The sequence below is a fragment of the Anolis carolinensis genome, chromosome 2 (genome assembly GCF_035594765.1).
Source record: "Anolis carolinensis isolate JA03-04 chromosome 2, rAnoCar3.1.pri, whole genome shotgun sequence".
NCBI lineage: Eukaryota > Metazoa > Chordata > Lepidosauria > Squamata > Dactyloidae > Anolis > Anolis carolinensis.
In genome coordinates, this window is record NC_085842.1 from 168288410 (window position 1) to 168310788 (window position 22379).

Below are 22379 nucleotides of genomic sequence, written 5' to 3' on the forward strand. Positions count from 1 at the left end.
CTTTTTCATGTTCCCTAAATTCATCTTTTCTCTCCCCCTCACCTCCTTTTTCTCAAAGTCTGTTTTGGCTTCCTGCAGAGATTTTTCATTATGAATAATATACTTACTGTAATCCCTATCCTTGATTGTTTCTTTGGTTTATTGGGTCTCTTTTTCAAACAAGAAATGCTTCTCATTTGGAATGATTAGCCTCCCTGCCACTTTCCCAAACCACCACAACTACAAGATGCAGTAACAGTTGTTTCATTTTATAAGATTTTAACTCCCCAGATTTCTTTTTTTAAAAAGAAAGAACAGAAGGTGTTTTATTAATTTTAATATAAATGTACTGATCACACTTAATCCAAGACAGCGGCATTTGAACTGGGAAAGAAAATGAACCCTATTTGGGGCAGAAAAAGATGAGCTTGAGAAATTTGTTTTGTGGGCTATAACTCCCAGAATCTTCCAGTCAGCATAAACTCTGGTTGGGAAATTTGGAGGATTGTAGCAATAGTATGATGCCTTATGCATTGGATTACAACTCTGGATATAAGTACAGTAGAGTCTCACTTATCCAAGCTAAACGGGCCGGCAGAACCTTGGATAAGTGATATCTTGGATAATAAGGAGAGATTAAGGAAAAGCCTATTAAACATCAAATTTGGTTATGATTTTACAAATTAAGCACCAAAACATCATGTTAGACAATACATTTGACAGAAAAAGTAGTTCAATATGCAGTAATCTTATGTTGTCATTACTGTATTTACGAATTTAGCACCAAAATATCATGATATATTGAAAACATTGACTGCAAAAATGGCTTGGATAGTCCAGAAACTTGGATAAGCGAGGCTAGGATAAGTGAGACTCTACTGTATTTGATTCCCCTCTCAGCCATGGAAACTCACTGGGTGACTTTGGGTTAGCCACATATTCTCATCCTTAAAAAAGCCCATGATGTTCATCTTAAGCTTGCCATAAATTGGAAATGAATTGAAAGCACAAAACAACAGTGAACTCAGTGACTTTTTTGTAGGCCAATGTCACAGAATTGCAGAAGATACCTTGAAGGACCCTATATCACAATCCCTGCTTGGTGGCAGATTGTTTCAGCACAATTTTATATTCATTATGCTTCACAGCAACTTTCAAAAATCTGCTCATTTTTGAAATGGCACAGTTTTTTCCACTTTAATCAGAGTTTATTTATTTATCTATTTCATATCAAAAGCATTGCATAAATTAGTATAAAACTGATAAAAATAGAAGGGGCATAAGCGGCTAAATATCTTTTGACCAAAACTGGGCAACAGCAACCACATTGTCTGTAGCCTCAAACAATTCGTCCTCTGTACACGAGACAGGACATTGAGTACAAGCATACAGATAGAGTTGTGTGATCTTCTACTGCTGCTGCTCAATCGTTTAATCATTTCCGACTCTTCGTGACCTCATGGATCAGTCCACACCAGAGCTCCCTGTCAGCCGTCGCTGCCCCCAGTTCCTTCAATGTCAAGCCAGTCACTTCAAGGATCCCATCCATCCATCTCGCCCTTGGTTGGCCTCTCTTCCTTTTTCCTTCCACTTTCCCCAGCATCATGATCTTTTCCAAGCTTTCCTGTCTTCTCATGATGTGGCCAAAATACTTCAACTTTGCCTCCAATATCCTTCCCTCCAGTGAGCAGCCAGGCATTATTTCCTGGAGGATGGACTGGTTGGATCTTCTTGCGGTTCAAGGCACTCTCAGGATTTTCCTCCAGCACCAGAGTTCAAAAGCAAAGTTCTGCTACACAGTTGCACAATGTAGAGAATTCTTTTAGGTAGTGCCATTTTGCCAGGTTTTCTTTTGATCTTCCCACTCCACTTCTGAGTCTGTTCAGGGACTTCCAAGTTGCTCATTCTTGGTTTGCCCCTGAAGGCAGACCCTCATAGGGGGCCATCCAGTTGGGATTTCCTGGCTTAGCTGCCCAGAGGAATATTCTTGCTCTTGCTGGGAGAATGTTAAGAGGAGTGGTGGTTCTCATGAAGCTTTTCCTTGATTTGAGTCTACTGGGAGGACACATAACAAAACATATTTTGTTGCATCTTCCAGATCTTCTGTATTGCGGATCATATTTTCTTTGTGTCTATACATTTACCAGCATCGGTGCCTTTACTTCTGCGGGCCTTGGGTTTTTGTTTAGCCTCTGTCAATAAAGTTCTATTGTTTACTTTCCCCCCAGAAATAATTCTAATTTATTCCAGTCTGTCCTTTGCCTTTGTGAGTTATTCTGTGATAAAATTTGTGTCAGAAGATCCATGTTCCTAATGTCTAGAATTCTCAAAATCCATTTTTCCATGGAAGGAATTTCCTGGGTTTTCCACAATTGTGCCAGGCATAGCCTGGCAGCCGTTACAAAGTATACAAACAGCTTGTTCGTAATCCCTAAGAGAAAATACTCTGGTTTTAAATCAAACTTTTTTTGAAGTATCTTCTCCATCTCTTTATAGACTTCACACCAAAACATTTTTACTTTTTACACCTCCACCACATATGTATGAAGTCTCCTTTGTGTTTCTCACATTTCCAACATTTCCCATGACCTTTTCCTTTACTGAATCTAGCTAGCCTTTCCGATGTAAGGTACCACCTAAAATACATCTTGTACCAATTTCCCTTCAACTCAGCAGCATATGTATATTTTTGTTTCTTCTTCCATGTCTCTTCCCATTCTGTCAGGTTTATCATATGGCCTACATCCCGAGCCCATGTCATTGATTCTTCCTAACAACTCCATCTTTCAAATATGTGAGGGCATTGTTTCATTTTGCAATCTTCTATGAGATAAAGACTCTGATAATTCAGGGACAGAAATCTGACTCCTTACTGATTGATAATCAACCTCAAGTGCAAGTATTTTATAAAGTTTAAGAAGGCAAATGTTAACTAGGCAAATGGATGCTGGATTAAGATAGCATATTTTTATTTAAAGGGCAAAGGAGTAAGAGATATTTAATTGTATAGTAGGATATCAGAGTTGATGATAAAAGTGGTGTTGGAGGTGGTGGTGATGCCTTTGAATTCTTGGGACATTTTCTTAAAATGGCTGCTGATGTTTGCTGATCCCGAGACCACCCCACTCCTTTGCATCTCAGTGTTATCCTGACTGAAGATATCAGGTACATACATTTATAGGGCTCTTCCATTGGTATTACCAGTCACAAATGCTTATCTCAAGGTGCTCTGTGATCAGCAGTGCATCTACACCAGGCATCATCAAACTGTGACCGTCCAGCTGTTTGGGCCTCCAACTCTCAGAATTCCTGACCATTGAACATGCTGGCTAGGGTTTCTGGGAGTTGGAGGTCAAGACAGCTGGAGGACTACAGTTTGAGGATACCTGATCTACACTGTAGAATTAATGCAGCTTGACACCACTTGGACTGCTATGACTCAATGCTACAGAATCATGGGAGTCGAGTTTTACAAAGTCTTTACCCTTCTTTGCCAAAGAATGTTGGTGCCTCACCAAACTACAGGTTCCAGGATTGTATAGCACAGAGTCATTACAGTTCAAATGGTGTCAAACCGTCTTATTTAAACACTGTAGAGTCAGCCCATGCAGTCATGCCGGCCACATGACCTTGGAGGTGTCTTCGGACAACGCCGGCTCTTCGGCTTAGAAATGGAGATGAGCACCAACCCCCAGAGTCGGTCATGACTGGACTTAACATCAGGGGAAAACCATTCCCTACCTTTACCTAGAGTCAGCCCAGAAGAATGCTGCAGATCTCTATTCCCCATTACCCCGATCTCTAGAGCAGTGGTTCTCAACCTGTCGGTCACCAGATGTTTTGGCCTACAACTCCCAGAAATCCCAGTCAGTTTGCCAGTTGTTAGGATTTCTGGGAGTAGAAGGCCAAAATATCTGGGGACCCACAGGTTGAGAACCACTGCTCTGGAGCCTTGGAAATGCTCTGTTTGGGATGCTACCACTCTACAAAGGTATGACTGAGGGCAGGGTCATGTTTGGTTGTTCACAACATTAAATGTGCTTTGGCAGACTTTAGCAGATTATACAATCCCGTGACTACTGGGCAGGATGCCTGTCATTATGTATAATTTTTTATTAAAATCTGATATCTTACATTGTCTCAGCATGGAATTATGCTATGGTAGCATGATGCAATCTGTATGCTGAATACCAACATGGTGCAATGTTTGAGTATCAGTGAATGTGCATAGATGTCATCTCATTGCACATTGCTCAAGATGTGATGCACAAAGGCAGTATGTAATGTGTAATGACACACTACTCTAGATGCATTTCTGTGCATTTTCAATGGTTTAACTTTCTTCACCATTAGCTGGATGCATCCATTCCACCTTGCTGAAAAAAATCATGACACTTACGCCTGTACATGTGAACAACAGGACTGTAACTAATATCACTCATGCACACATATACACAGAGACAAACAGCTTAACACTTAACTCCCAAAAATAAATTGTGTGGCTATTCAGTTGCTTCAAGGCTGGTATTTAAAAATGAGCCAGTCAGTGTTATCAATTTTTCTCCCAGCAATTAAATACATCACGCTTCCCAAACAAGCTGTTTGCATTTAATACTTATCCACTCTCCCAAATCTTAATGATGGACCTTCATGTCTGGGGCCACTTCCTCCATTCTGAGCCGTCACTTTAGACCAAATGCTACTTTGAAGACTGCTGTGAAAAGTGAGTCCAGTTAAATCATCATTCCCTGTTTGAGGCTTGCACTTTGAGATTTGAGCAGCTAGCAGCAAAAGATAAAAGATGGGAAGAAAAATAGTTTTTAAAAAAAATGAAGAGAGGGAGAGAGAAACCGGAGAAACAAGGCAAAACAAAATGGAAAAACAAAACAAGGGAAGCTGACATCAAAAGTCTAGGGGGGGAAAACCCCCAAACAGCCTTACGTTAAAATAAAAGCAAAAAAGCCTCAACAGCCACAACAACATGATCTGAATGAAAAATAGGAGAAACAGAAGTTTTAAAAAAAGCTATAGATCAAAACCAGCAACAAAACTGATGACAAGAATGAACAAAAGAGAGAAAAGCACACACCAATGGGTAAAGAACTGAAGGAAAAATAATGAAGGAAAAAACCTCTAATTCCCACTGAGATTTCTTCTACCATGATGAAGGCTGAGAGAAAGACAATCAGGCTTTGATACCATATTCAAAAATTGGTGAGCCACAGCAATTTCAGGCTCCTGAAATAAGTACTTTTGCTGAGTAGGTTGAGTTGAATACAAGTCCTGAAAAACTGGTGTTTTTTTTTTAATGAGAAGCTGCTGAAGTTTTATGAACAATTTAGGTAACCAGGAATGATACTATACTGACAAACCCTTACATTCTGATGTGTCTCAGCAGTGCTCTCTTGAAGCTGAGATTGTTTAACATCCGGCTTGGAGACCTGAACAGCACCATCCCACCCCTTGTTCTCCAGTGTTGCCCAAATATCCTAAAGGTACGATATCTTATCTGATCTTAGGAAGCTAAGCACCATCATACTTAGTTGTTTTTTGGACGGGAAATAATCAATGAATACCAGATGCAGCAGGCTTGATTTCAGAGGAAAGAAGTGTCAAAATCCCCTCTAATTATGGGCCGTGGTAACCCAGTGGGTTAAACTGCTAACTGCAGGAAATCTGCTGACCAGAGGATTGGCAGTTCGAAGCTACGAGTCAAGGTGAGCTCCCACTGTTAGCCCTAGCTTCTGCCAATCTAGCAGTTTGAAAGCATGCAATGCGAGTAGATCAACGGGTACCACTTCGGCGGGAAGGTAAAAGGACACCCCATACAGACATGCAGACATGCCAGCAATACGATTGGTGATGTCTATGGATAACAGGCTCCTCAGCATGGAAAAATGCAACAAGAGTAGCTCCCCATGACTGGAGTTGAACATTGCCTCCAGATGCCAGAGATAAGACCTTTACCTGTGTCTGAGTATTGTATGTCATTGTTATTCACCGTGTAAAAGGCATTGAATGTTTGCCTTATACCCTGTTTCCCCTAAAATAAGACATCCCCAGAAAATAAGACCTAGTAGAGGTTTTGCTGAATTGCTAAATATCTTCAGGAATATGTATGGGTAAGGGTGTACGTTTTGTATCTTTTACATGTTTTGATATGGTCAAAACTGACTAATCAATAAAGAGTTGTTAATTGCTAAATATAAGGCCTCCCCCGAAAGTAAGACCTAGCAAAGTTTTTGTTTGGAAGCATGCCCGCCAAACAGAACACCAGAGCATGCAGGATGTACATACCATAGAGTGTTGTACATGGAAATAATGGTAGTAATAAGAAATTCTTGATAGGATTCACAGTTTGTCTGATTATGCTGGTTTGTGATGACAACTACTGTGCAGTATATAATAAATGTTCATTTTGTTTTTCAACAATAAATGTGAGCTCTTCTTCATGGAAAAACAAGACATCCCCTGAAAATAAGACCTAGAGCATCTTTGGGAGCAAAAATTAATATAAGACACTGTCTTATTTTCGGGGAAACAGTATGTGTTTACTGTAATCCACACTGAGCCTCCAGGGAGAAAAAGCAGAATATAAATAAAATATATTATCATTAACTATCCCTTGCCTAAAAAAACTATGAAATTTATGAAGTTGCCATAAGCTGAAGGATGACTTGAAGACATGTGGCAAATACACTCACTTTTTCACACATTAAGCTTTTTACAAAGTGGCATATGTGGTTTGAGTTTGCTGACTATTTTGGGTTCGGAGCTTAATGTTATAAAGAAGATAATCCCTTCCACTAAGAAACATTCTGCTTTGGTGGGTAGTATACTATCATAACAAACATCATACAATGAGACAATTGAGCAAAACAACTTGATTCCTTGTGTCTTTGGGCTTTGGAAAATAACCCAAATAGCTTTTTATATGTTCCTATAACTGGGATGAATGAAGTGTCCCTTGACAACAGAAAGTGGTGATTGGTGGCTTTCACATCAGTGGGCTGTTGATTTTTCTCCAGTTGTTGTGTGCCTTCAAATCATTTCAAATCATTTCAAATCATTTCAAATCAACCCTAAGGAGAATCTATCATGGGGTTTCCTCAGCAAGATTTGCTTAGAAGGGTTTTGCTGTTGCCTTCCTCAGACTGAGAGAGTCTGATTTGTCCAAGGACACCCAGTGGATTTTCATGACTGAGGTCCCTCCAGAGGTCCCTCTGTGGGTCCCCAGATGTTTTGGCCTTCAACTCCCAGAACTCCTAACAGCTGGTAAACTGGCTGGTATTTCTGGGAGTTGTAGGCCAAAACACCTGGGGACCCACAGGTTGAAAACCACTGCTCCAGAGTAATAATTTAGCGCTCAAACCATTAAACCACACTGGCTGTATTTTGTCTCCAAACACAAATCTAAATCTTACAGGAGCTCTCCAAGGTGCTGTACTACTTCTGCTGAATAGGTCCATACCTGGGATTAGAGCTCAAATGCTCTACTAGTGTGCTGGACAGATTAAAGCACGTTGCAATGTTTGGCATAGTTGGTAGAAATTCTTTTGTTGTAAAAAGTGCACTTTTTGCTGTTGTGCATTACATTTGCTAGCAAATACTTTTTTGGTTTCAAAGTTTTGAGAATTAATGTGCTCATTAGATTTGCATAAATACAGTATATAAAATAGGTCCAAAAGGCAAGCACTTACTGATAGAAGATTAGCTATCAAACAAAGCTTGAAAAACAGGCTGATTTTCCTTTTTATGGAGTACAGTGGAAGCATGTTCTGCAGAATCCACTGTAAAAACTGCACAACAAATTTGTGGAAATGTCTAAAAAAGCCACTAGGTAATGCTCAGAAAACTTTTACTGTTGCCAGATTTTTTTTGGGATCAAAACATTGAGCTAAGGAGAGTTTATTTCTGGTTGGGACACACAGTTTAAATAGTAATCTAAATGACTTGCTCAACGTGCTTAATCACATACAGTACCTTTAAAAGAGGTTCAGCACTTTGGATAGCTCCATTATAATTTGCCTTAAAACCTGGATTGCAGCCACTGCACTTCTGATATGGGATTCACCAGCTGCCAATGCTAGGGACCAATAACATATTTGTATTTCCTGGGAACTTTACATGAGCCATCTGAGAATTGCTCATAGAATGCACTAGTCCATGGTCTGGACCATCACTTTAAATACCACTGCTTTAAAGTTTGAATTAAACTTTACTAACCAACTAGTCCTTTTCCTAATAGGTGCCTACTCTGATGTGTGCACACAATCACTTCTCACTTGCTAAAAGTAGCACAGGCAATGTTTGAAAAAGTTGTTTTTTAAAAAAAGGAAAAGACATAAAATCCAATGACAGCGAGGCCACTGTGAATTGTAGTCTAAAAGAAGCAATCTTACCAAATCCTGAGCATGAGGATTATTTGTTGTTCCTTGAACTGCACATTAGTATTTTAATGGTACATTATTTTGTAGCTGTACAATGCTGGGAGACGGAGACGGGTACAAAATCCCCAGATCATGCTATTAAGCCTGTTAACTGTCCATCTCATCCAATCATCGACTGACAGGTAAGGAACACTTTTCACTCTCAAGAACACTGGACTTTTATTCATGTCATTTATTTATAGCTAAATTTATATCCTCCCTTGCTGAAGCCCTGAGGCAACTAAAAAAGGATGAGACGTAAAAGCATGAGATGTAAAAACAAAAACAAGGACATCTCAAGGAACAGTGAGAATATCTTCAGAAAAATATCACCCAAGGCTCTATGTGATCCCGCAGCAATACTGAGAAATTCAGGTTATGAATTATTCTGCTGTTTTATTTAAAGGGCAAGTTTCTAGCCCTTATGGATGCAAAGTTGTGCTTGAGATGGTAAGGAGAATGCTTGCAGAAATGGCAGGAGGTGGGCAACATAAGAGATCATGTGGACCATCCAGTCCAACTTCCTGCCATGCAGGAAAAGCACAATCTAAACACCCCTGACAGATGGCCATCCAGCCTCTGTTTAAAAGCCTCCAAGGAAGGCCCTTCCACCACTCTCCAAAGCAGACAGTTCCACTGTTGAAGAGCTCTTATGGTCTTCCTAATGTTCTGGTGGAATCTCCTTCCCTGTAATTTGAACCGATTGCTCTGAGTCCTACTCTCCACAGCAGTAAGGTAAGGTAAAGGTTTTCCCCTGACGTTAAGTCCAGTTGTGACCGACTCTGGGGGTTGGTGCTCATCTCCATTTCTAAGCCAAAAAGCCGGCATTGTCCGTAGACACCTCCAAGGTGATATGGCTGGCATGACTGCATGGAACGCCGTTACCTTCCCGCCAGAGCAGTACCTATTGATCTACTCACATTTGCATGTTTTCGAACTGCTAGGTTGGCAGAAGCTGGGGCTAACAGCGGAAGCTCATTCCGCTCCCGGGATTTGAACCTGGGACCTTTCGGTCTGCAAATTCAGCAGCTCAGCGCTTTAACACACTGTGCCACCACCAGGGGCCCCTCTCCACAGCAGTAGCAGTTCCTTATAACATCCTTTCAAATATTTTGACAGTCTAAACATCCCCAGCTCTTTAAGCTACTCCTTACAGGGATTCATGATCTCCAGATCTTTGTTCATTTTAGTTGCCCTCCCCCCCCCCCGGGACACATTCCAGCTTGTCAATATCTCTCTTGAATTATGGGGCCCAGAACTGGACACAGTATTCCAGGTGAGGTCTGACCAAAACAGTTGTCTTTGTATTTCCTCAGACACATTTTCTTCCTTTCTATTCATGTCCTCCATTTGGGATTCTTGTGTTTTCTTTCTTTCTTTGTAACTACAGTGTTCCCTCACTTATTGCGAGGGTTAGGTTCCAAGACCACCCACAATAAGTGAAAATCCGCAAAGTAGGGCCGCTATATATTTATACATTATTCTAGTAGTTATACACTATTTTAAGTCTTTATCAACCAATCGTGTGTTGATAAATCGCCTCCTTCTCCTCCCATTGCCACTTGGGCTCCTTTTCTCTCCCTTCGGCTTCTCTTTCCTCCCTTCCTTAGGCTGTAAATTGTAATTTTTTTATGATTTATAGTATTATTTTAGAGTTTATTGAAAAACTGCGAAACAGTGAATCCGCAAAAAGCGAACCGCGAAGTAGTGAGGGAACATTGTACTCCTTTCCCCAAATATCCTTTTGTCATCTCCTCCTCTAATCTAGTGGATGTCGAACTCTGATCCTTAGGACTTCACAACTCCCGGAATTCCTCTGCCTTTGCCATATGGGCTGGGACTCTGAAAACTATGGTCTAAAACACCCAGAGGACTCAAGTTTGAGAAACACTGCTTAATGTACATATATGTTTCATCCAGATTTCCTTTTATCTTGGGTCCCTGCTTTCTCTTTGTCTGGCAACTTCATTTTTCTGCTCCTCTTTTTAAATCCCTTCTGCTTTCCTTTTCTTCTTTAAAGTCACTATAGATCAGTGGTTCCCAACCTGTGGGTCCCCAGATGTCTTGGTCTTCAACTCCCAGAAATTCTAACAGTTGGTAAACTGGCTGGGATTTCTGGGCATTGTAGGCCAAAACACCTTGTGACTCACATGTTGAGAACCACTGTTGTAGATCATGTGCCAATAGGAGCCAATAGGAGCCAGAAGGCACATACCGTTAAGGATCTCTGGCCAAAAATGGCAGCAAGGGGTCATTACACCCACACACCTCCTTTGTGATGTCACAAGGATGCTAAAAGATGTTTAGTGGTTTTAATCACCACCTAGTTATTGTTTCGTTATTGTAAGTAGCATTTAGAATTGCAATTGACTGGATACATTCTGGGCAGTGTTTATTCAAACACTGGGTTACTGTGAGTTTTCCAAGCTGTATGGCCATGTTCCAGAAGCATTATCTCCTGACGTTTCATCCACATCTTTGGCAGGCATCCTGAGAGGTTGTGAAGTCTGTTGCAAACTAGGCAAGGGAGGTTTATAAATCTGTGGAAGGTCTAGGGTGGGAGAAAGAACTCTTGTCTGTTTGAGGCAAGTGTGAATGTTGCAGTTAGCCAATTTGATTAGCATTAAATAGACTTGCAGCTTCAAAGCCTGTCTGCTTCCTGCCTGGGAGCATCCTTTGTTGGGAGGTGTTAGCTGGCCCTGATTGCTCTGTGTAAGCAGCGTATTTACTCCAATGGAATAGTGCTATGGTGGCTCTATTGGTTATTCTTTTACTCTGAGAACTGCCAGGGGCCACATAGACATCACAAAATTACCTCTGTTGCATTAGAAGTTGACAGATGTTAATTTCAGGTTTTGAAAAATTTGTAAATGTCAGTGTTCAGAAGAGAGGATTTGCATCCTCTTTCAAAAGTGATGCACTGCTCTTGGAGGTTTCCAGGAGAGGGAATGTGCTCTGCTTCTTAATTTTTGGTTTAGTTTGAGATTGCCCTGTTTGTCCATTCTATTTTTATAGCATTTTTACTCCTTGCCGTATATAGTCTCCTCCAGCACCTTAATGGGATAATAGTCCCTGGTACCTACCTCTTTCCTTAATCTGTACTGTATAAAACTATTAGCACTATTAGCCCACTACCCTTTTTAGGAGCCAACCCAGGTTTTTATCAAAGTGTGCTTATTGTTTATTGGTATATGTGATTTTATTTGTTTATGATTTGTTTTTATTGCTCAGTTTTATATTGCTTGTTGCCTGGGCTTGGCCCCATGTAAGCCACCCCGAGTCCCCTTGGGGAGATGGGGCGGGGTATAATAATAATAATAATAATAATAATAATAATAATAATAATAATAATAATAATAATAATAATTGCCATCCCAGGTGACAGTCGCATTGACGAAAAACAACAGGAAAAACTCAGCCGCTATCAGGACCTCAAGATTGAACTGCAAAGACTCTGGCAGAAACCAGTGCAGGTGGTCCTGGTGGTGATGGGCACACTGGGTGCCGTGCCGAAAGATCTCAGCCGGCATTTGGAAACAATAGACATTGACAAAATTACGATCTGCCAACTGCAAAAAGCCACCCTGCTGGGATCTGCACGCATCATCCGAAAATACATCACACAGTCCTAGACACTTGGGAAGTGTTCGACTTGTGATTTTGTGAAACGAAACCCAGCATATCTATCTTGTTTGCTGTGTCATACAACGTCGTTGTGTCAATAATAATAATAATAATAATAATAATAATAATAATAATAATAAATTAGAAGAAGTGTGGAAGTGTGGCATAAACCTCATTGTATGTTACCTGTGGACTCAACTTTACAATTTATCCACCCATTGCTTAAACAGTATCACACTCATGTGTATGTCTGTTTGGACATGCGTGCACCTCCTGCCAAGATCTGGCTCAAAGCATCTGTCAAGAGATGGAAATTAATGGAAATTCTGATGTCTTTAATTCCAGAGCCTATATTCTAAGCATGCCTTGGTTTGGATACATATATACCTGCAATTCTAGAGTTTCTGGTCTGAATAATGAGGAAGAAAATATGAGGCAAACTGAGCAATTAAGCAAAAAGTTTGAAGAAGTTTTTTTTTCTGTATCAGGAGTGACTTGAGAAACTGCAAGTCACTTTTGGTGTGAGAGAATTGGCCATCTGCAAGGATGTTGCCCAGGGGACACCCGGATGTTTGATGTTTACCATCCTTGTAGGAAGCTCCTCTCATGTCCCTGCATGGGGAGCTGGAGCTGACAGAGGGAGCTCACCCACTCTCTCCGGATTCAAAACACTGACTTGTTGGTCAGCAGTCCTGCTGGCACAAGGGGTTAACCCATTGCGCCATCAGGGGCTCCATTTAAAGAAGTGAAAGTGGACCAGAAGATATAAAGCTGAAGATGAGCCAGAAATCTGAGCAGTAGCAGATTACATGGAACAGAATGTTATGAGACAGATTGTTGCATCATATTTATTGAAGACATGACTTTCTAAGCTTTCGTGAAACCTGGTGAGTATGGAACCTGGTGCCTCCACATGCTTCTCTCATTAGCCAGAATCAGCATGGACTATGAGAATGAAGTCAAAAACATGTATGCCCAGGGCATTAGTCTAGCAGTTAATGAATATTGATGCATATGTAAACCAATGGAAACTCGCCTAACAGTCAATTGAACACATTTTGCCATCCAAAGAAAACGTTGTGCATATCTTTCCTACAGACAGTTTTATTCTGGAAAGAAGACCTATATGATCCATCCAGCATCAGGTAGCATCATTTTGCCTCTTCTGATTGGGAAAGCCTCTCCAGGATGTCAGGCATATGCCATTTTTCATCATTTTCTGCTCAATCCTTTTGAAACAGAGAATGTCAAAACTTGCCACTGAACTTATGATCCCTTACCAGTGCCTTTCCCCCCTTTCTCTGGAACGCCTCAGATATTTTTACCCTCAAAAAAGAACCTCTGAGGATCGAGTTTGTCTTTTGGCCTCACTTTCTAAGTGAAGGAAGATGGATGAAAATGTCTCTTCAGGCACATATGGACTACTTCTTTAAATATATAAAGATATATCTTCTGAGTAGCTAGCTAAAAACATGAAATCTATGCTTTTGGAAGAGTTAACATTTGGGGAGGGGGGGGGAGATAAATCTGATGAATACAAAAGAGAAAATTGGGAGGAGTTGCTTTTAAGGGGAGTGTGTGATCAGAAATAGGCCAAAGAGAACTCAGCACATTCCGTAGCCTTGAAGATCTGAGTGAAATTTGGAGGGTAGAAAAAAATGAAAATGTATGATTGCAATGGAAAAACCTGGAAGAAGGCATGGCTAGGTGGTTGTAATGTTGAGTATGAATACTCCATATCATAATACATTGTGGTTGGTGTTGCAGACATAGAAGGATAGAAGCAGGGGATAAATGTTGCATGGCCAGAGTTTGGAAATTTGTGGATTTGAGCTTCTTGAGTCACACGTTGCCCATGCTGGTAGGATATTTTAGGAGTTGTAATCCAAAATCAGAAGACCAGATTTCAGGAGGAGGATCCATCACAATGAGCTTCATCCAAGAGTTCTTGAGATTGTATTATCTGCCTTTTTGCTACCAACTTCCCAATAAGTCAATGAGCTAATTGGATTTTGTTTGGAAGGAGATAATGTCAATTGTCTGAGTCATCTTCTGATCCATATGGTTCAAATGAGGTTTGGACGCAAACACCATTCATCCCCAAAGGCTTTCTTGGAAATTTGTCGGTATCCATCAGTTTCTGGGGTGGTGGTGAATCATTTAAATTAGTTCACTACTGGAGTGGAAAGGAACAACTATAGCAGAGAAAAATTTGTCTAGGAAGTGATGTATAGAAATAGATCATCACTTATTGTGATTATCAGATTTGCTTTTCAAATGTTTCCTTTTAGTGTTAATGGCAAGAATCCTACTTTGATTTCTTTTTTAAAAACTGTGATTCTTAGAATTCAATGCCAAATGTTTTGCTCATCTTACACTCATGTAGAATCATAATAATGATACAAGTTTAAATGGATTCCCTTGGACTTGGTGATACTTATGCTTGGGTTTCCAAGGTCAATTACTCTCTATACTGGGGGAAGATGAAAAGTCCTTTCTCAATGTCACATGTCATTAATATGGCTTTGGAGGGAGAGAAGAAGAGGCAGATATCACTTATCATACCTAGTCCCTGAAGCAGTTGAAAAGCTCTTCCTCCAATCCACCTGAAATTTCTCTGATTTTGAAGAGAAAGAAGAGACAGACATAGCCTCATCATCCCTAGATCCAGAAACAAATGGAGGACCCTATCACCAGCCCAACTACTACTGCCCTGACCATAGAGCGAGAGAAAAAGAAACAGATATGGCTCCCTTGGAGCCCCAGCGGCACAGGGTGTTAAACCACTGAGCTGATGAACGTGCTGACTGAAAGATCGGCAGTTTGAATCTGGGGAGCGGGGTGAGCTCCCACTGTTAGCCCCAGCTTCTGCCAACCTAGAAATTTGAAAACACGCAAATGTTAGTAGATCAATAGGTACTGCTCCAGCGGGAAGGTAATGGCACTCCACACAGTCTTGCCGGCCACATGACCTGTCTACAGACAACGGAGGCTCTTCGGCTTAGAAATGGAGATGAGCACCAACCCGCAGAGTCAGACATGACTGGACTTGACATCAGGGGAAACCTTTACCTTTACTACCAACCCCCCAGAGTCGGACATAGCTAGACTTAATGTCAGGGGAAAACCTTTACCTTTTTATGGCTCCCTTATGCCTAGGCTCAAAAGCAAGGGAAAGGCTCTTTCTTCATCCCAACTGTGCTTGTATCATGGCATTGGAGGCAGAAAATAAGAGGCACCTACAGATCCATCAAGCCTAGGTCTAGAAGCTGGTGAAAGGCCTCCTGCCATCTCAAATACATATTTATTGGCAAGAGGTTGGGAGAGAGAAGAAACCAGCTGTGGTGCAGCTGGCTAGTAACCAGCTGCTATAAATCACTACTGACCGAGATGTCATGAGTTCGAAGCCCGGGTCGGGTTAAGCCTCCGACCATTAATATCCCTGGCTTGCTGTTGACCTATGCAGCCCCGAAAGACAGTTGCACCTGTCAATTAGGGAAATTTAGGGACGCTTTATGCGGGAGGCTAATTTACAACACCATAAAACTGCCAGCAAAACACGAGGAAAAGGAATGAGGAAGTACAGCCACTTCTGGACGGTGAAGCAACAGCTCCCCCTGTGGCCGGAATCGTGAAGCTGGAAAAATGTTAAAAATGCCTCTGAGTCTGTCTAATGTATGTTGTTCGTCTGTTGGCATTGAATGTTTGCCATATATGTGTTCATTGTAATCCACCCTGAGTCCCTTTCGGGGTGAGAAGGGCGGAATATAAATACTGTAAAAAAAAAACTATAGTTTCAGCCAAGCCTATGCTCAGAAACAGGTGACAGGCCCTTCCTCTATCCTTACTGTATCAGTCTTGCCACTGGAAGGAGAGAAACAGCATCAGCTGCAACTCCATCAACCCTAGCCTCTGAAGCAAATGAAAGGTCTTCCCTTCATCCACTGTCCTCAGATGAAGGGATAGCAGGAAGCATCTACTAGACCTGGCAACCTCTGGGTATGGTGATTGGAAATAATATTGCATTGAAAGATGGAATTGTGTTGAAAAATGTGCGAGAGAAGCATAAATAAATATATGTATGCACAAAACTTCTGAAAGAAAGATCAGAAGTCACTTTGTCCCTCCTTTTTATTCTCCTCCCCCTCTCTCTTTTTCTTGCTTTTTATTTTTGAACTTTCATTTTATAGTATTTAGTTTCACGTCTTTCCTTTTTTTCCAATCTTTGTAACTTTTAATGTATTTTAAAGCTCTTAATGAAAGATATTATTAAAGAAAAACTTCCTTTCTCAAAACCACACTTTACATATATATTCTTTATGTTAAACTCTGCCAACCCCAGGAATGCCTTATGAAGGATGGGCTTTCATCTTGCAAATGCCAGTTCCATTTATCCTCAGGCACCTAAACTTTATGGCTTTGTGAGAAGGGAAGGGATTGATTGATTGCAGTCTTGAAGCTTGCTCCCCCCCCCCCCCCCCAACCTCTCCTGTGTCTTGGGATTATGAATCTGATTATTCAACACTTGTAAGGCAGGGTGATATTCTGGAGAGAGATAGGCCTCACTGTCCTTTATGATGCATATCACTCTCTTCCTTCGTCATCTGTTTGGCTATTCTTGATTCCGGGTTCCAAATTTTGACATATCCTTGATTCTTAATGTCTGCCCCAAATGAAATGATGCAGGTAGACCAGGCATGGGCAACCTTCAGCCCTCCAGGTGTTTTGGACTTCAACTCCCATAATTCCAGTACCTGAGAAACTGTTGAGACATAAATAATTTAATAATTATTTCATTAATTTATAGCACACCCTTTTCCCAGTATGGGATTCAAAGCAGTGTACACCATTTCAAAACACAGCTAACAATTTTATAAACTCTGAATAACATAATTAAACTACGTTTGATTTGAACACACACACAAGTACACTCATTCAAAATGACATTTTAAAAATATTTAAACTATAATTAATACAAACATTATGCCTCCTCCATAAAATCTCTATCTGTTGCAGTCCTAAAAGCCAAATACCTCCTTAAATAAAAATGTTGCTACATATGACATGCATTATAGAGACCCATCATTCACAAGAGCTTCTTAAACAGCAAATTTCTAGCCCAAATATCTGCATGAGCCTCTGGTGGCCTAGGGGATAAAAGCCTCATGACTTGAAAGGTTGGGTTGCTGACCTGAAAGCTGCCAGATTCGAATCCCACCCAGGGAGAGCGTGGATGAGCTCCCTCTATCAGCTCCAGCTCCATGCGGGGACATGAGAGAAGCCTCCCACAAGGATGGTAATACATCAAAACATCCGGGCGTCCCCTGGGCAATGTCCTTGCAGACGGCCAATTCTCTCACTCCAGAAGCAATTCTGGTTGCTCCTGATACGAAAAAAAATCTGCATGTTTGTTATGTCTAAGTCAATTTTCTTCTGTTTCTCCCCACTCCCCTCCTGTAGAGCCCATTGAGGCTCAATTTAACACAATATGCTGAATTAAAATGAATGAATCAGCAGTGAACTAGAACCAAGGAAGGATCTACATTGCTATATAATCCAGATTATCAAAGCAGATAATTCAGATTATCTGTTTTTAATTGGATTATATGAGTCTACACTGCTATATAATCCAGTATATATTCTGGATTTTATATGGTAGTGTAGATGGGGCCTGAATCACACTAATGTTGTTATTGAAAACTTGACCCCTCTCCTCTAATCATAATAACTATACATTTATAACATATATTTTTTACAGATCTCAGATGGGTTTCCAGCTCCAGGCCAGTCCCAAACATTCTTGGGAGGATTAATTTAATCTAAGACACTTTGAATCTCCTTATGGAGAGAAAAGGGTATAAATAAACATAATAACAAACACAAACATAATAATAATAAAAATAATTTACCATGCAAACTGAAACTGAAAAACTGATTTGACAGGAAAATCCTCCTCAGTTCAAACAGAGAAAACAGGAATAGGCCTTTCCTTAAAATACAATTAAGATTAAGAATGCAAGGGTCCCGATATCTGCTTCCTCTTTCCTGTTATGAAAACTATGCATGCGTATATTGAGATTCAGTAGAGTCCCATTTATCCAACGTAAATCGGCTGGCAGGACATTGGATAAGCGAAAATTTTGGATAATAAGGAGGGATTAAGGAAAAGCCTATTAAACGTCGAATTACATTATGATTTTACAAATTAAGCCAAAAAGATCATGTTTTACAGCAAATTGACAGAAAAAGCAGTTCAATACAGGATAATGTTTTGTAGTAAGAACTGTATTTACAAATTTAGCACCAAAATATTGAAATGTATTGAAAACATTGATTAGAAAAACATTGACTACTAAAAAATTGACTATAAAGATAGAATTGCATAAAATGGATTTACAGTAGCAATATTGTCGAAAGTTAAATCCATAAAAAGTTCAGTCCTTGCTGACTAGAGAAACAACTGTGGATCCGGGTGGAAAGCAGACTGCGTTGGATAATCCAGAACATTGGATACATGAAGGCTGGATAAGCAAGACTCTACAATAACTATTTTTTTCCAATGTTACTTGAGTAGAACCCTTGCACATATTTTTTCTTTATTAATAAACAATCGGGGGAGAGGACACATATGCACAATAATGGTTTAATGGATTTTAAATGTGATTTTTGATTATATTTAATTCTGTTTTAATATTTGCATGTTTATGTTTTAAATTGTGGGCTCATGGTTTTGTGTCAAGTTGCTATGAGTCTCCTTTGGGAGAGATAAAGTAAGGTATAAATAATAATAATAATAATAATAATAATAATAATAATAATAATAACTGGGCATTCAAACAAACTTGAACAATATGAAATGTGCTTGGGAAACTATTGGGGGGGGGGGGGGTTGAACATCCAGCCCAATATCCATCTGAGATGGAATCCCATCAGGGAAGCAAAGCAGGGTGTTTTCATAAGCTTTTTAAAAAGTCTCTGGCACCTATTGTAAACCCCATAATCCTATCCTGGATAACTTCAGACTAATTTCCCAAGTTTTACCCTTTTTTCCTGTGAGGATCTTCCAAATGGCTCTAGCTTCAAATGGATAAATAGCAGCTCTCAGTTTTTCCCACCCTCCTCCGACATCACAGGGAGTCCCCTGTTAATGACAGCTTAAATCCTAGCTTGACCATTCCTTAGACAATAAGGGGAGGGGGTGAATATTCTGAATGGCTGCCGAGGGGGATAAAATGCATTAGCTGTATTGTATGTTATGTTGTTTCATTGGAGTGATTACGCTGTTCTGACATCCATCTGGCCAGATGAATAAAACTTCTGTTACTGCCTTCAAACTTGATCATGTCTTTCCTGGCTTCCAAGGTAGCATAGCATGTCAACTGATGGACCTACACTGCCCCCTTGTGGCACATAGCTGATTTCAGTAACAATATATTTCAAAGTGCAGAATAAGGCCATTTCTACCCTTGAAGAGGGGCATAATTTTATCTTTTAAAATTAGCTTAAAGGCCCCAGATTCCATATGATCTTGGAAGGTAAGCTATGTCGGCCTTGGTTAGTACCTGAATGAGAGACATAATGAAAACCATATAGGCTGTATTTCAGGGGAAGGAACTGGCAAAATCACCTCTGAGTATTCCTTGCCTAAGAACACCTGTGGAATCCACGGGTCACCATAAATCAACCAGCAACTTTAAGGCACACTCCTAATGTTACACTGTGGGCCAACAGATGTTTTTGGACTGCAACTCCCATAATACCTACTCTGAAGTATGTTGGTGAAGGCTGGTGGAAACTGTAAGCTCTAAAACATGCAGAGAAGCAGAATTGCCCAACTCTGCAGTAAAATATTTACTTGTTCATGAGAGCAAAACCATGTATTAAAATATGCCTGATAGCTGCTCTCTGAGTGATATTTGCGAACAGACATGTATGGATGTCCATAGTCCCATTTCTGAAACATTTGAGGCAGTTCTGCTTCTTGTTCTCAACTTTCCTTACATGTCTCTGTGTGTTTGTGTTCAGATTTTTAAATATTTATGTAAGCTTCTTCTGAGCTTCTGGGACAGAGCAGGGTATAAATCAAATTAAGTTTTAACGAAAGAACAGGAAGGAAAATATGCAAACATGAAACATATCGCGTATAAATAAAAAAGTGGAGAGAAAGAAAATGCAGTATATGACAGGTTGCTGGAACTGGTGCTAACTGGGCCTGAATCTTTGTCCCAGTCTATAGAGAATCTGCCACAGATGCAACATTTTTTTCCCAAAGGCTGATACATTCTTCCCTTTGGAATTGAAGGGAAAAAGCTGGGGACAGAAATGAATTTGCTGTGGGCTGACAGGTTAAATATATGTTTATCAAAATCCCAACCGAGCAGATGCTAGCATGGGAAGCATGGGAAGCCTTTGAACATCTGCCTGGAAAAGAAAGGCAGCAATTGCTGCTGTAAACACCATGGACAGAATGATTGATGGCCAAGCCAGGTTGTGCTATACAGCTGAACCCAGCCAATGCAGGTATAGCAGGGTGATAGTTTATGTGCAGGGGGGAAATAGGTGCAAGGGACAATATACTTCACCTCCAAAAAGGGCAAGGAAGGAGGGTGAGGGGTGAGCCACATTTTGACTGCCTGGGAAATTAAAGATGTAAATCCTACACAATCTATAATTCAAAACAATCCACCCACGGTTTAGCAGCCAGGCGCGTGAGTTGCATGGAAATCTTGCAAGTGCTTAGTCTGGTGAAGATGGATAGCCCCTCGCTCTGAGATTTAAGGCAAGAAGCGTGAATGGCTTTGAATATGTCAGGTTTGTTGAGCCCAAAGACATGGCTGGTGGAGACGGATCATGGGGAAATTACTTTTTGGGACTTGAGCCTCCCGATTCCTCCAGCCAACATTCAAAGCTGTGCATTCCACTGTCAAGCTGTTGAGGGGATTCTGAGAGTTGTCATTCAATAATTCTCCTTTCCAAACTCTGATTGATGGACTGAACGCAGATTAGGAAGTCAAAAATTAGAGATGAGAGGCCGTTTTGTTCTTGGGTTGCTGTGAGTTTTCCGGACTGTATGGCCATGTATGGCCCTGTTCCAGAAGTATTCCCTCTTCTGGAACATGGCCATATAGCCCGGAAAACTCACAGCAACCCAGTGATTCCGGCCATGAAGGCCTTTGACAACAGTTTTGTCCTTGTTTGCTTTGCAGAAGAAAATTGGCAGATTCCTTCAGATTCTCTTTAGCTGCACAGAGCCAGCAGCTGAAGAAGAAGCAGGAGCTGAGCTCTTCTTGATGGTAGCCCTGACTCTTGGAGTGTGCTAGAAAGCTGAGTGTTTGTTTGTTTCTTGTTGTTTAGAGGCTGGGTGCTTGTTTGTAAAGTAGTGTATTTGTTTTCAAGGCTTTGTGGTTGTTTTGGTGGCTAACATGCTGATACCTCTGCATGAGGCCTTGAGTTTGAGGCCTTGAGTTTGTGGACCAGCATGAATAAGAGAAATATCATTTTTGGATGGATATATTTCTTCCTGTTTGGAAAAGAAACAACCTGGGATTTTAAAAATATGAATGCTAGTGAAAGCAAATGTCTTCATGACTCATCCTCCCTAGTCACAACAAGTTATCATGAGGAAAACAGAAAATGAATGTGAGGCTCCCACAATGACATTGATAAGGAATTATTTATCATTTCACTAATGATTCTTTGTGGAGCTCCCATGGCACAGCGGGTTAAACCACTGAGCTGCTGAACTTGCTGGCTGGAAGGTCAGCAGTTCGAATCCAGGGAGTGGAGTGAGCCCCTGTTTCTGCCAACCTAAAGGTAAAGGTTTTCCCCTGACATTAAGTCCAGTCATGTCTGACTCTGGGGGTTGGTGCTCATCTTGATTTCTAAGCCGGCATTGTCCGTAGACACCTCCAAGGTCATGTGGCCAGCATGAATGCATGGAGCGCTGTTATCTTCCCGCTGGAGCGGTACCTATTGATCTACTCACATTGGCATGTTTTCGAACTGCTAGGTTGGCAGGAGCTGGGGCTAACAGCAGGTGCTCATTCTGCTCCCAGGATTTGAACCTGGGACCTTTTGGTCCGCAAGTTCAGCAGCTCAGCGCTTTAACGCACTGTGCCACCAGGGGCCCCTCTGCCAACCTAGCAGTTCGAAAACATGCAAATGTGAGTAGATCAATAGCTACTGCTCCAACGGCACTCCCTAATGGCCACAAGACCTAGGAGATGTCTACAAACAACACTGGCTCTTTGGCTTAGAAATTGAGATGACTACCAACCCCGAGAGTTGGACATGACTAGACTTAATGTCAGGGGAAGCCTTTACCTTATGATTCTTTTGTGTGGAGAT